Source organism: Amborella trichopoda, chromosome 11, assembly GCF_054954075.1.
Source record: "Amborella trichopoda isolate Santa Cruz 75 chromosome 11, AtrichopodaSantaCruz75HAP2 v2.0, whole genome shotgun sequence".
Lineage (NCBI taxonomy): Eukaryota > Viridiplantae > Streptophyta > Magnoliopsida > Amborellales > Amborellaceae > Amborella > Amborella trichopoda.
This window is the reverse complement of record NC_142346.1, coordinates 7,432,478-7,447,383: the sequence shown is the minus strand read 5'-3', so window position 1 is coordinate 7,447,383 and position 14,906 is coordinate 7,432,478. Positions and strand designations below refer to the sequence as shown.

The 14,906-nt window shown below is 38.3% G+C and overlaps 1 protein-coding gene across 15 annotated transcripts in view; it reads right to left on the bottom strand.

Annotated features, from left to right (window-relative positions):
• LOC18444373 (PHD finger-containing protein 1) overlaps window positions 1-14,906 on the bottom strand; it is a 37,037-nt gene that overhangs the window by 8,134 nt on the left and 13,997 nt on the right. The gene's annotated exons all lie outside the window — the stretch shown is intronic.

Here is a 14,906-nt window from a genome sequence, read left to right as displayed (position 1 = left end):
AGTTTAGGTGTGGCACCAATAGACAATAAGATGACCTAAGTGGGCTCATTGATCCAGTATAGCACCTGTTAGGAGGTGCAAGTTAGATCAAGTGGAAGAATTGTAAAGGGCAAAGGATAGGGCCCAAAAGGATGTGGTTAGAAGTAGTCCGAAAAGATATGGGAACTTATGATCTCACTGAGGGTATGGCCCTAAATAGAGCAGAATGGCAGACTAGGATTCGTGTAACCGACGCCAATTAATTGGGAAAAAGCTATGATGATGATGATTTGGAAACCGGACTGTTGGGTTTTTCAAGTCATTTAAAGGCCTTACACGAGCATGTAATGAATTATATGATAGTGGAACAATGAACTTCAGTGGGAGTATGGTCCAACAGGCCAAAGTTGGCAATTCTAATGCCGACACTCAAACAAAGCTTAACGAGCTAGTCAAGTTGAGTTGTAAAACCCTATGATACCTGGGTATAGAGGGATAAAGTTCTAGCACCTTCTATTAGATCATGATGGCTGATTTATGGATTGGATGGCTAAGATCTCTCACCCCAAAATGGACCATGTGAACTAGAACGGTTTCTGTAGTTTAAAACTTTTGTTTTTCCAAACCGGCTAGAACACATACATAAGTCCAAAGATTACAATAAACACTTACATAAACAGACAAGAACTCAAATTTGGATCGTCACTTGCTGCCACTTTAACAACTCTTTATTTCATGACTAAAGATTACATAAACTAGAACTTGGGAACAAGAAATATAAAATGTAGTAAATTGAAGGAGTTACATCAATTGAACTTGATAAATCCCACTCCGGGTCTCCTTCACCGATTGCACACGAGATCAAGGTCTTTCTTAGATATCACAACTTTGGGGAAGCCTTGGCTAGAAACCCCTTAATACATATGAGAGCATGTGGAACAAGTACGGGCTTTCTCTATGATCAAGTATGAGAAAGAGCTCCTTGAAGCAAAAGCTAGTCACAAGCAAGTCGATCTCTTATGAGATTGCTAGTGACAAGGTTGTGTCTAGAAAACCCGAACCACAACTTAAGAGAAGTAACCATACTAGATGACCACCTAAGTTCTTGACCTACCTGAGGGAACACAATGAGAAAGTTGGGGATAAGCCAGAGCTTGAGCCTACCACATACCAAGAAGCCGTAACATATCCTCAAAAGAACCATTGGATAAAAGCCATGAAAAATGAGCACAAGTCCATTCCCCAAAACCAAGTTTGGGAGTTAATGACTTTACCTCAAAACCGTAAGGTACTGAGTGCAAATGGGCCTTCAAGAAGAAACTGAACTCAAAAGAGAAACTAGAAAAATATAAGGTTAAACTAGTTGTCAAGGGGTTCATCCGAAAGGAAGAATGGACTATGTTGAAACTTTTTCTCATGTTGCAAAATCTTCATCCATTACAATCTTAATAGTCATAGCTGCCCATTTTGAGTTTGAGGTCCATTAAATGGATGTGAAAATAGCCTTGCTCAATGGGAAACTAGAAGGAAAAGAGCCCAAGCTTAATTGGTTAGCGCATGATGATTTGCAAGTCAAGGGGTTCACCCAAAAGGAAGGATTGACTATGTTGAAACTTCTTCTCATGTTGCAAAATTTTCATCCATTACAATCTTAATAGTCATAACTACCCATTTTGACTTTGAGGTCCAACAAATGGATGTGAAAATAGCCTTTCTCAATGGGGAACTAGAAGGAAAAGAGCCGGGCTTAATTGGTTAGCGCATGATGATTTGCAACGCTACGTCCTAAGCTCAATTCCTACCAAGGGTTGGAGCCCTCTCCCCACGAACTCACCAAAAAAAAAAAGGCGAACTAGGAGAAGAGATATACATTAAACAACTTGAGGGTTTAAAAGAGAAAGGAAAGCGCAGCCTAGTTTACAAACTCAAAAAATCCCTTTATGACCTAAAACAAGCATCACTCTAGTGGTACATCAAATTTCAAGAGACCTTATCTCAAACAAGGTTTACCTCAAATGAGGAAGACTACTGCATTTATAATAAGGTAAGTGGGAGTGATGTTGTGATCATATCATTATACGTGGATTATATGTTAAATGTTACTAGCTCAATGGCCCTTGTGTTGGAAACAAAAGAATTCCTTTCACAACACTTTGATATGAAAGATCTAAGGAAAGCTTCATATGTGTGGGGTATCAAGATAACGAGAAATATAGAAAACCAAACCATTCAACTTTCCTAGGTGACTTACTGCAAAAGAGTATTGGAAAGGTTTGAAATGGATAAGTGTAAGCCCATATCAACCCTTATCAACAAGATGATGAAACTTAGCCTGCAACTGTGCCCTGGTGATGATGACAAGAAAAAGACAGAGAAGAGAATACCCTATCACAACACAGTAGGATATTTGATGTATGCCATGTCTGGAAGAAGACCAGACTTCTAATTTGCCATGAGCAAGACTAGCAGGTTCCAATGCAACCTTGAGATTGAGCATTAGAAGGCGGTTAAGAGAGTTCGACGGTAATTAAAAGAAACAGAGAACTATGCACTAACATATGGGGAAGGTTCAGAAATTGTCATGCAATGGTATACATATGCGAGTTACCAAGATGACCCTAATGACATGAAATCCGCATTTGGATATGTGTTCATGCTTGGAGGTAGTGTTGTTTCTTGGAAATCAAAGAAACAGGATGTGGCATTATCCGCCATGGAATCAGAATCCGTGGTGTGTTGTCTGACAGCCAAGGAGGCCATATAAAAAAGACGTTCCTTAATCGACTACAGTTTGAGCCTGCACAATGCACGTGTAAGAATCTTCTGCGACAACCAAACCACAATTTGTGCTGAGCCATGATTTCACAAGAAATCCAAGCATATCAAGTTGTGCTATTATCATGTTCGAAATGAGGTACAGATTGGAGAGATCGAGATCGAGATCACATACATTCCCACAGAAGCAATGGTTGCAGACCCTTTGATAAAGGGGTTAGGTGCAAATATTTTTGTTAAACATGCACATGGGAGGTAAGTGAGAGAGGAAGAGAGATTGTAAGGCCTTCAAAAGCCAAGTAGGAGATGTTGGGTTTTTGTGGCCATTTAAAGGCCTTATGAGAGCATGTAATGAATTATACGATAGTAGAATAATGAAATCCAGTGGGAGTATAATCCAAAGGGACCGAAGTTGGCAATTCTAATGCCGAGACACAAACCAAGCTTGACGAGCTAAGCAGAGTTAAGTTGTAAAACCCTATCATACTTGAGAATATAACACAATCAAGAAGCATTAGTAGGGTTACCCCTTGATGAGATCGTAGAGATACCCAGGGTAATTAGCCAAGGGACTATGAGATCTTTATATGTGATTGGTAGGCCTGAAGGAACAAAGGCCAAATCCTCATCATGACCATCACACAGCATGTACATATAATAGACGTATCAAGAAGTGAACACCATTGAGGGTGTTGCATGTATATACACTACAGATAGCCCCCATACACCAATTGTGATGTGTGTGCATAGGTCTGTGTGACCTAGGCTTATCCCTAAGAGGAACCTCTATTCCATATACTAAGATTGTGTTCTCATCACCTAACGATTGGCTTTAGTAGTCAAATCATGAACCTATGCAATGGACTGCAGGTCATGAGAACTACTGGGTCAGTTTGAGAAATTGAATGTGGGACATAGTCATTAGTAGAGGTTGAGTACTTCAGTATTTTTGCAGTTTCCTTGACGAAGTTGGATCCGATTCCCATCAAATTAATTTACAAATAATTAGTTTGGTTACAAACGATTTTTAGAATATTTAAATAATTTTTTAGAAATCTCTGGATATTTTATTTCATCAAAAATGATGTTTGAATAAGATTATACTTCATTTTCAGGTATTCAATTAAAACTCATTTGATCGAGTTTTAAAATTATTAAAATATATGGGGGCCCATTATACACTATGGGCCCACCATTCTAAGCCTTTTAGAGGTTGTGGGGCCCACAAGTGCCCATGGATTGCCACACCCCACTCTTCTCCCCGTCTTTCTAATTGTATTGGCTTGTGTCATAAGCCATTCATGTGATTGAAACAAGATATGAAAGTTTTTGAATACAGGCTAATTGACTTTTCAAAAGAAATGTGTAGAGATTTATTGCAAATAAAAAGCAACTGTATTATAATTTTTCTACATTAAATATTTGATGCGATTAGGTTAAGAAGCTGAGAGGATAAGGTTCCGGCAACTTCCATTAGAACATGATGGTTGATTTATGAATTGTATGGCTAAAATATTTCACCCCACAGGTCATCTTTCATCAATGGGCTAGATCAAATCTCCATAAGGATGGCTAAACTCTAAAAACCCTAACCCTAGCCACAAGTCTATAAAAGAACTAAATTGTCTCTAAGACACCACAACCTAAAACTTTCTTTCTCTCTCCTCAAGGTGCCACGCCTTCTCTCTCTATCTCTCAAGGCCTCTCTCTAAGACAACCAACGGGGCACGCCTCTAGCCTTTGTTAGATGTCTAGATGGGCACACCCCATACCTAGAGAAAAGAAGAGATAACATAGTTTTGTTCCATATGCTCTCATATACATTGACGGGTTCCTAGCGAAAGCTTCCCGACTTTGTGAGATCTAAGAAAGACCTTAATCCCGTGCACCATCGGTGTAGGAGACCCAGTGTAGGGTGTAACACGTCCAATTGAGGTAATCTTTTAGCATCTCTTTTTATTTTACTATATTATATATTTCTTGTTCCCAAGTTCAAGTTTACGTAATATTTTGTTATGAAATAAAGAGCTATTAAAGTGGCAGCAAATGAGAATCCATTTTTTAATTTCTTATTTGTTTATTTCAGTTCTCAGTGTAATCATTGGTCTTATGTAAGTGTTCTAGCCAATTCTAAAAACAAAAATTTTAAACAACATAGATCATGCTAGTTCACATTATCCACTTTCACGGACTTGAAGAAAAATAGCCTAAGGGTGAGGACCTTAAAGTTTCCCTTCGCCCTTCCCATGCCCGAGTAAATGAGTTGGGTTGTGTTACGTAGGCAACAAACGTAAAACGTCGCCAAAACTTATCATGAATCCTGAGCATACAGTATCTGGTTATGTTAAGGTGTTCCCCAAAAGTGACGCGTTGTACCGAAACCCGAGTACAACTCGAAATGAGCAAGAGTTGGCTAAGGCATTCCCCAGAAGCGGCATGCCACAGCGACGCTTCGCTGCAGTGAAAAATAAGCAAGGGTTCCCGCGACATTTTGAACGAGTGCGGATAAAGAAGCTAGTCCAAGAGAATAGGATTCAACTAGCTACATGGAATGTAGGCCGATAAGAATATGGAGTTAGGGGATACAATGAGAAGATCGAGAGTCAACATAGTCTGTCTACAAGAAACTAAATGAGAGAAAAAGTTAAAGAAATAGATGGGCATAAACTTTGGTATACATGAAAGGATAATAACAGAAATAGGCATAATAGTATATAGATTTAAAAGATAAAGTAGTTAATATCAAGAGAATAGGTGATAGGCTCCAATTAGTTAAACTTATATTAGGGGCAATGTTTAAAACAAACGGACCGCCCGGCGCCTAGGTGGCCAAAAACCTTTTTCTGCACGCCTGGACCTGGGCGCCCCAATACGGGCAGCTGTACTTGGGCAGGCGCCCAACGCCCAGCTCTGGGTGGCCACCCAACACAGTTTACGATATTTTTTTTTTTTAACTTCGCTCAAAGGGGCAAAGGGGGTCATTTTGACCCCCAAGTTTGTATAAAATAAGTTTAGAGGTTTATTTTCAACCCCAAACTGAAAAAAAAAACAAGAAACCCTCAATCTTAAACTTCTTTATGAGAATCTAAAGCAATTGCTGAGAATCAAAAATACCTCTTGTGGATTGAAAAAGTTTGTTTTTCTGATTGAAATTATTTTTAGGGTGCTACTGGTGGTATTAGAAGACTTTTAAGTTGATTCATAGCTCAACTGAGATAGCCAACATCGAAGATCAGAGATTGGGTAGAAAAAGTCAGTCTGTAATCTTTATTTGAGATTTATTTTTTCAATTTGAGATGTCTTCTGCGAAGTCTTCTAAGGGTGAAGATCCAGGATGGAAATATTGTATTAACCCGGATAAAAATGACAAAAATAAAATTATGTGCAATTTCTGTGGACATGTTTCTAATGCCGGCATAAATAAATTTAAGAAACATCTTGCCAGTATTAGAGGTGATGTCGCCCCATGTAAGAAAGTCCCAGATCTTGTAAAGAAAGAAATTTTGGAGTACATTGAAGCTGAAAAGAGTAAAAAAGTAGCAAAAAAAAAAAGATATAGCAGAATTAAAGTCAGGGGTTCATATTTTTTCTGATAATACTGAAACTGAAGAAGAGGATGATGAAGTGGGGGAAGAAGAGGTAGCCATAGTTAGTACTCAGAGCTCTAAGACCAAGAGAGCTTTTGGGTCTAAGAAGGCTCAACGAGAGGGCCTATAGATAGTTTCTTTACACCTAGCCCTGAGATTATAATTGAGAAAGGCAAGGGAAACGGAAAAAACAGGTGACAATTGAAAATAGGTTTAAAAAGGAAGATAGAGCCAAGGTGATTCAGTATATTGCTCAATGGTTTCACCATGCAGGCATTTCTTTTAACACTGCTAGTTTGAATAGCTTCCATACAATATTGGAAGCAATTAGGCAATTTGGACCAAGTTTGAAAGCTCCAACTCCTTATGAGATTGGAGAACCACTACTGAAGAAAGAAGTCGAGTATACTAATGAATATCTAAAACTCATAAGAAGGGATGGGCTAACTTTAGGGTTTCTTTGAGGACAGATATGTGGAATGATAGGAGGAGTAACATGAATTTATTAGTAAATTGTCCCACGGGTACAGTTTTTTTGCTCTCAATCAATGCTTCCAATGATGTTCATGATGCGCATTATAAATTTTATTTCATTCATAAGGGTATTGAGGAGGTTGGGGAGGAGCATGTAATTCAAGTAGTCACAGATAATGTTCCTCCAAATCTAGCTGCAGGTCATTTGCTTCGACAAAAGAAGCCTCGCATATTTTGGACTCCTTGCACTGCACATTGCGTAGATCTTATGCTTGAGGCAATTGGTGAATTGCCTCCTATTAAAGGAATTATTTTTAAAGCTAAGGAAGTTACAATCTTCATATACAGTCACATACTTACATTTAGCATGATGTGCAAGTTTACAAAAAGGAGAGAGCTAGTGAGGCCTGGGGTCACTAGATTTGTCACTGCCTACCTCAGTCTACAGAGCATGTATAAGAGGAGGATCGCATTAAGGTCTATGTTTGCTTCAGAGGAGTGGAATAGGTGTAAGTAGTCAAGAGATGACACGGGAAAGAAAACATGAGATATTATTCTTTCGAAATATTCTTGACGTGGGGTGAAACATTCGATATTAGTATTTCTTCCCTTGGTAAAGGTCTTGCGCTTGGTTGATGTTGATAACCCCACCATGCACTTTATATATGATGCAATGGAAAGGGCTAAGAATGAAATTGCAGAGAATTTGAGCGATGATGCAGCAAAGTATGCCCTAATTTGGGAGATTATAGATGCTAAATGGGATAGACAGCTCCATAGACCATTGCATACAACGGAGTACTACTTGAACCTCAAATTCTTTTATGCAGATGCAGATATTGAGTCAAAAGGGGTGATTATGAATGGTTTTAATGAGTGCCTTGAGAAATTAGTTCCTGATCCAAATATCCAAGCTAAGATATCAATTGAAGAGCTAATTTTGTACAAGTGTTCTTTGATGTCATTTGAGAAAGATATCGCATTAAAGCAAATAAACAAAGACGAACCAAGTAATATTCTTTTGACTTATGTGCTTTTGTTTTATAAAATATAAATTTATAATTTTCTTTCAAGTTCGGATATCGTTAAATACCTAAATTAATTATAAAGGTTGCCCACATATTGCAGCCCAATGGTGGAGACAACATGGGAGTAGCGCTCCAAACCTCTAGAAGATGGCTATGCGGATTTTGAGTTTGACAACTACCTCTTCTGGTTGTGAGCACAATTGGAGTTCGTTTGAGATGGTATTTTACTATTTTACTATTTTAAAAGAATAAAATTTTATATGCTTTTTTTGTTTATAAGTTCATATTCATTTTGTAATATAGATTCAAAAAAGGTAAGAACATCATAGACTTATAATAGTTACTTATGCATTATTTTTCCTTATAGGTGCATACAAAGAGAAGACATAGGCTTGAGCAAAGGAAGCTCAATGACTTGGTTTTTGTTAGAGAGAATCAAAGGCTCAACGAGAAGAAAAACCAGCCAAAGAATAGCCCTATCTCTTCGAAAGACATGGAGAATTTTTTAGATTAGCTAGTTAGTGACCCTGGTACTGAGGAGGTTTTCCCTGAGGAGGGTTTGACATGGGAAATGGTCGAGGAAGCTTCAGGGCAAGCTTCTGATCCTAGGAGGGTCACTCGAGCAACTTCTTCTGCTGGTACTTCACGGTAGAGGAAGAGGAGGCAGATTCTGAAGAATCTCTGAAAGAAGAAGAATATGTTGAAGAGGGTGATGATTCTGATAATGACGGCCTCAATTCTGATGCAGATGAAGGCAATGAAGATGATGATTCTGATTCTTATTGATATCTTGATTGTCTTCTCTCTTTTTTCGAAGTAACTTTAATACTTTATTGCACCATCTTGGTTTGGGCTTTAGACATTTGGAGTTTTAACGATTTTTATTTAGTTATGTGGTTTGTAATGTTTTTGCCTTTTTGGACTATTTCGTTGTGTGGTTTACTGGTTTTTCTATAGTTTTGGAAGTCACTTTATTGATGACTTGGAGAGTCGGAGACTTGGAATCGTGGACGTTATTATGGTTTATTTTATGGATATGGAATATGCCAATATGGAGAATTTCTGAATTTGAGAATTGGAGACCTTACAGTAGCCTATTAGACTTTTAAATGTTTTGTATGGTTCAAATTTTGGAATAAATTACAAATTTTGACACAAATATATGCATATATGTGCATTTGGATAACAAATATATTAAAAAAAGCTAAGAACTTGCACCACAGGGCGCCCGAGGTCCTGAGCGACGGGCGTTTTTTGAAGCCTTGATTAGGGGAAGAGATAATTAATGTAATTAGTGCTTATGCACCACAAATAGGATTAGAGGACAGAATTATGAGACAATTTTGGGAGGACATCGATGGAATAGTCCAAGACATACCAAATGGAGAGAAGACCTTTTTATGAGGGGACTTAAATGGTCATGAAGGGAAGGATAGTAGAGAATATGAAGGGGTACATAGGGGATATGAGCTTGGTGAAAAAAAGGCGATGGGTCAGGCTATTCTAGATTTTGCTATTTCCTACAACCTAGCAATAGCAAACACTTACTTTAAAAAGCAAGATGAACATTTAATAATCTCTAAAAGTGGATCACATTTAAGTGATCGCCGCATACCAATGAAGTTGAATGGACAGTTCTATAGGACAGCTGTGAGACTAGCTTTGCTCTATGGGGCGAAATGTTCGACAATCAAAAAACAATATACCCATAGAATGAGTGTAGCGGAGATGAGGATGTTCAGGAAAATTTAGGTGTGGCACCAATAGGCGATAAGATGAGAGAGAGTAGACTTACGTGGGCTGACCATGTGTGCCGCAGACCTAGTACAGCACCTGTTAGGAGGTGCGAGTTAGTTCATGTGAAAGCCTCAATAATGTCAAGGGGAAGGTCCAAAAGGACATGGTTTGAAATAGTGAGAAAAGATATGGGGAAGTATAGCCTCACTGAGGTTATAGCCCTTAATAGAGAGGAATGGTAGACCAGGATTTGGGACGCCAATCAGTTGGGAAAAAGCTTTGACGATGATGATGATGACAGTTCTTGGAACAAAAATATGTAAGTCAATAGTTTATTGTGACAACAACAGTACTCTGGCAATTTCGGCAAATCCAGTATTTCATGATCACTTGCCTAATTTTCACTCTCTAGGGCATCACGCCCCTAGCAATCTGCAGTGATTTCTCTTTCTTCTCAATTTCCTTTCACATTCTTGTCGAACCCAATATCCTTTTCTTACCCATTTTCTATGGTCACTACAAAGTTAACTTCATCCAATTTTATAACATAGAAAGCCATAATTGAATCATTTGCTCATGGTGAAAATATCATTGAATCATTTGCTCATGGTGAAAATTTTAAGTGACATTTAGATAATTCTTCAAAACCTCCTTCTGACTCCTTACGAGAAATGACATTGATGCGACGGAGAAAACAAAGGAAGTCTCCTTCACAAACTGGCATAAGAAGAATGGGTTGCTACTGATCAACAACTTATTAGATGGATTAGTGCAATTTTTTCAGAAGAAATCCTCATAGTTATCCAATGGAATGCCCACTGCTGCAGAATTATAGAAGGAATTACATGAATCCTTCACAGAAGCCTAAGGAATATGTGATGCACTTGAAGCTTGCACTTTATAGATGCAATTATGAGAAGATAACAATCATCAAATATTACAACATAATTAAAGGGCTTTGTGATCAACATGTCATGATCCAACAGCCTGTCAGTGATAAAGCATGCTATGTCCTTTAGTCAAAGGCATGAATACAAAATGTTTGCTTCCTCAGTTACAGTCAAGCCCCTATATCCCAAATTTTTAGAATTGTGCCTGTTGCTACTACATGAGTCCCTCTTCCATGGCCATACTACATTGAAGTACACTCAGAATCACAATCCGATGTAGTGATCACGGCTAGAAACCAATATATAATGGTGGAAGAGGACGACATGAACAGGCTCATGGCACTAGAGGTCGTAGAAGAGCAGGAAGATTCCCTCCATTTCCACCAAAGGCCATGGCCTTCTTCATGCGCCCAATTACTACCCACAATGCAAATCAAAAGTATGGGGTGGCATGTTAAATCTGTGGTCATCGAAATCATAATGCGGTGGATTATTACTATTGCCACAATCGGAACGGATAAAGTTCAAATAACGACCACGCACGGCAATGGGGCAGCTAAACATATTGCAGGTGACTCTCGTAAATTTCTCTCTTACCCCTTATCCTGGTAGTGGATATGTCATAACCCAAGATGGGTGCTCACTCCCTATTACACATGTAAGAAGTGTTCTGGTAAACTATTCCACATGCCCCATTCTTTTTAATAATGTGTTTCTAGTCCCTAAAATTCAGGGAAACATCATTTTTGTCTCTCAATTGACTCAAGAAGAACGTAAGTCAAACTTTGTTTTCACACCATCGTCTATTTTCTTAAAGGATCCCTTGTCGGAGACAAAATTTGATGAACCGATTTGATGAAGACGCCTATATATCTTAAACGATGAATAAAGGAAGCTCCCATTCGTAGTCACTTCATTTCAAATAAATGGTGATGTCATGTTATGCATCACCATCTAGGTCCTTGTGGCCATGGCTCGGCTAATGGGTTATGTAAAGAGGGTTTAATCACATCGTTGCTTACGAGTCAGAATTTGTCATTTCGTCGTGCTTGTCAATTGGTAAACATTTCTAAATTTCCTTTTCCAGTTCTTTCTAATACAAGAGGTCCCTTGCCTCTTGAATTAATTCATTCGGAGTGTGGGGACCTGTACCAGTTGCTTCTTCTCATACCATATTATTATGTGAGCTTTGTGTATGATTTTACAATGTGTACATTGATTTATGTCCTCAAGAAAAAAAAACCCAAGTATTCAAAATATTTAACAACCATTGTTCAAAAAAGCAGACAGCCCGACGCCTAGGAGGTCCAATAGGTTTGGGCGTATTGCCCAAGCCTAAGCTGCCAAACTGGGCAGCAGTCCCTAGGCGGTATGGAACCCGCCTAGGTAGGAGCCCAGCGCCCAGCCCTGGGCGGCCACCCAGGGTCTACGCCCCGCCTAAGGGCGGAAATTTCTTTTTTTTTTTGTTGTATTGATTTTTTATGAAACATAAAGGGTTTTAAGGATGGGTTTTAGGTTCATTTGAAACCCAAACCCACAAAAACCCATTTTAGAGAGAAAGAAACTTCAAGAAAACTAAATTTTGTGACTTTCATTGGATAGAAGTGTTTCTCAAAGTTACGGAAAACGGATCCAAACATCACCTAAGTAGATTTGATTTAGTTTTGGAGTTTTATAATCCTATATTGCCAATGCAGTTGACCCTAATTTTTCTGATGATGAATGATGAATGTTGAATAATTATTAAACTTTGAACTTTGATTGAACTATTGTCTATTGAAGATTCTTTTGAGTCTTCAAGTATTACTTTCATTTTTGTTTTCTTCCTCTTTGTAGTGTAATACTGTAACTGTAATGTGATTTGTGGATAGTGGATTTGTAGTTCCACTGGTTTGGTAATATTTGATAACTTCGGTTTGGTAATTTGGTTGGTTAGTAAATTTTAAGTTTTAATTGGATATGGATAATGGACCGACTTATGGCTATGCTTATGGACTGTGTGCTAATTTGTAGTATACTTTGAATTCTGATGTGCCCTAAATACCTAATTCTTATATTTTATACAATTTATAACTGTAGAATCCTTTCTGGATTCAACTGGGCTGCCCAAGTTCTGAGCGCCCGCCTAGGACACGGCCAGCCCTTTTTGAAGCACTGTTAACAACTTAAAAAAAGTGCTGAGAATCACTCTCGTAAACCACTATTGTTCATTCATAGGGATGAGGGAGCCAAGTTCTCATCTCATGTCGTTAAGAACTATTAAAAGATTAAAGCGATAGAGCAACAAATTTCATATCCATATACTCCACAACAAAACAGAATTGCAGAATAAAAGCACCGCCATATTGGTGAGATTGCCATTTCCTTGATGTTCACTAGTGAGATCCCAAAAATACTTATGGACTGCAGCTTTTCACACAGTTTAGTTGTGTCACAAATCAATTGCCCATTATCGTTTTGAATGGCAGAACCCCTTATAAAAGAAATTTTATCGTAAGCATGCAAATTATTCATTTCTTCAACCTTTTGGATGTCATGCTTATGCTCATATAGACATTGTCATCAGCAAGGGCATAGTTATAAATGCAGAAGTGTGCATTTTTGTGAGACATGAAGACAGTTATGAATGCTATCATTGGTACAGCATTAGACTTGCAAGCTTTCTTATCTTAAGAAATGTCACCTTTGATGAAATGAGGATATGCAATCCACCTAGAACCATTTTTCTACAAGATGAAATGCGATCAGCAAGGGCATAGTCAAGATACTCAGCAAGAGTGTATAATACAAACTGAAGAAGTTGTTTTACTGGGACGCACGCCCAATGAAACCCGTCAACCAAGCATTATCGATGAGGATGTAACTCATCACCCTGGCAAAGATTTTGTATATATCTTTATGATGAGGAACCTCCATACGAACCACAACCTGATGTTTCTCCAAGGAGCATATTGTTTCCTGTAGAAGAAATCAAGGAAAGCAGGATGGTGCTACACATATACCAGAAGGGTAACATGGTAATAGGGATGATGAATTGGAGATACAAGAAGATAATACCAGGGATATTGCAGTAAGTCAAAATATTCAAAGATCTACCCATCTGGTTCACCCTAAAGATCGACGGATAAGCTATGCGAAGCTTTACAAATGACTATCAAGTATATATCTGTGAAACCCTTAAACAAAGAGAACCTCTCAAATACTATATCGCGAAAAGATCCAAAATGGGTTGAAGTAATGGCTGAAGAAATGCAGGCAATGTTTCTGAATAACACATGGGAAATTGTGAAGAGACCAATTAGAAAGAATGTTTTGGGTACAAATGTGTGTACAAAATAAAATACAAGTCAAATGGAAGTACCGAGCGATTTAGCCCAATTAGTGGCAAAAGGATTCAATCAACAGCATAGATTGAACTACGAGGAAACTTTTAGCCAAATTGTTAAAATTGTAACTATTCGGGTAGCCTTATCCTTAGCCTGAACATAGGATTGCCATCTCTTTTGGACAACCTAGAGCCGCAAGTAATGGTCCGTGCAGGTAAAGAATGACAAGTTGAAGAAATCTATGTATGTGGTGCCCAATTAATCTACATAAGCACATACTGCGAACTTTTTTTCTTGTAAATTAATTGCCTTCTCACTTATTAAAGTCCAATTCACAAAACTATATGAAAAGGTTCTGTAACTAAGTAACTTATTACCAAAAGACAAGAATAGTATAACTTCTCAGATACCTAGAGCAAGCTCAAAGTTTGTCACTTTCAAGTGTAATATTGCCAGAGTGTAACCCTTCATTTTTCATAATAACAATTCATCCAGAATCTAACCATCCACTGATTTTCCACAGACTGCATTTGCACTTTATTGTGATAAGTAACTATTTCGCTATCATAGTCGCCGATGTTCGGGAATCTCTCTACGACCTTTGCTGCCTTACACTGCTGCTGCCAGAAAGCAACGTCACACCCCCAACATTGTCATATCATCAAACTCCCACAATCAATGCCCCCTCCCCCTTTTTTTTCTTCTCTCCAACCACCGGAACAAAGCAAATCCAGCAAAACCAGCCTCCTAATCTACTCTGAAGTCAGAAATCAAGTGGCGAAAGCATGGTGGAGAAACCGGTGACGATGTGGTGGAACCACCGGCAGCAGTATAGTGGAAGTAACAATCGTGGAATGTGGTGGAAGGAAGAGTAAAGCCCCAACAAAATTGTAAAGGCACTAAACAATTTCATTGAATTCTAAAGAAAGATCTTACCCTTTACCATCCTAAAGTATTTCTCCAATCTCATATTCTTATAGTTGATATTATTTGGTCATCCAGATGTTTCTTTTCATCTATCAGAGGATAACCTTATGCTGCCAAAACATATACCCTGAAACTCCTTTTGTATCCCAACCAGACATTGTAGCAAAATTAATGTTTTATAGC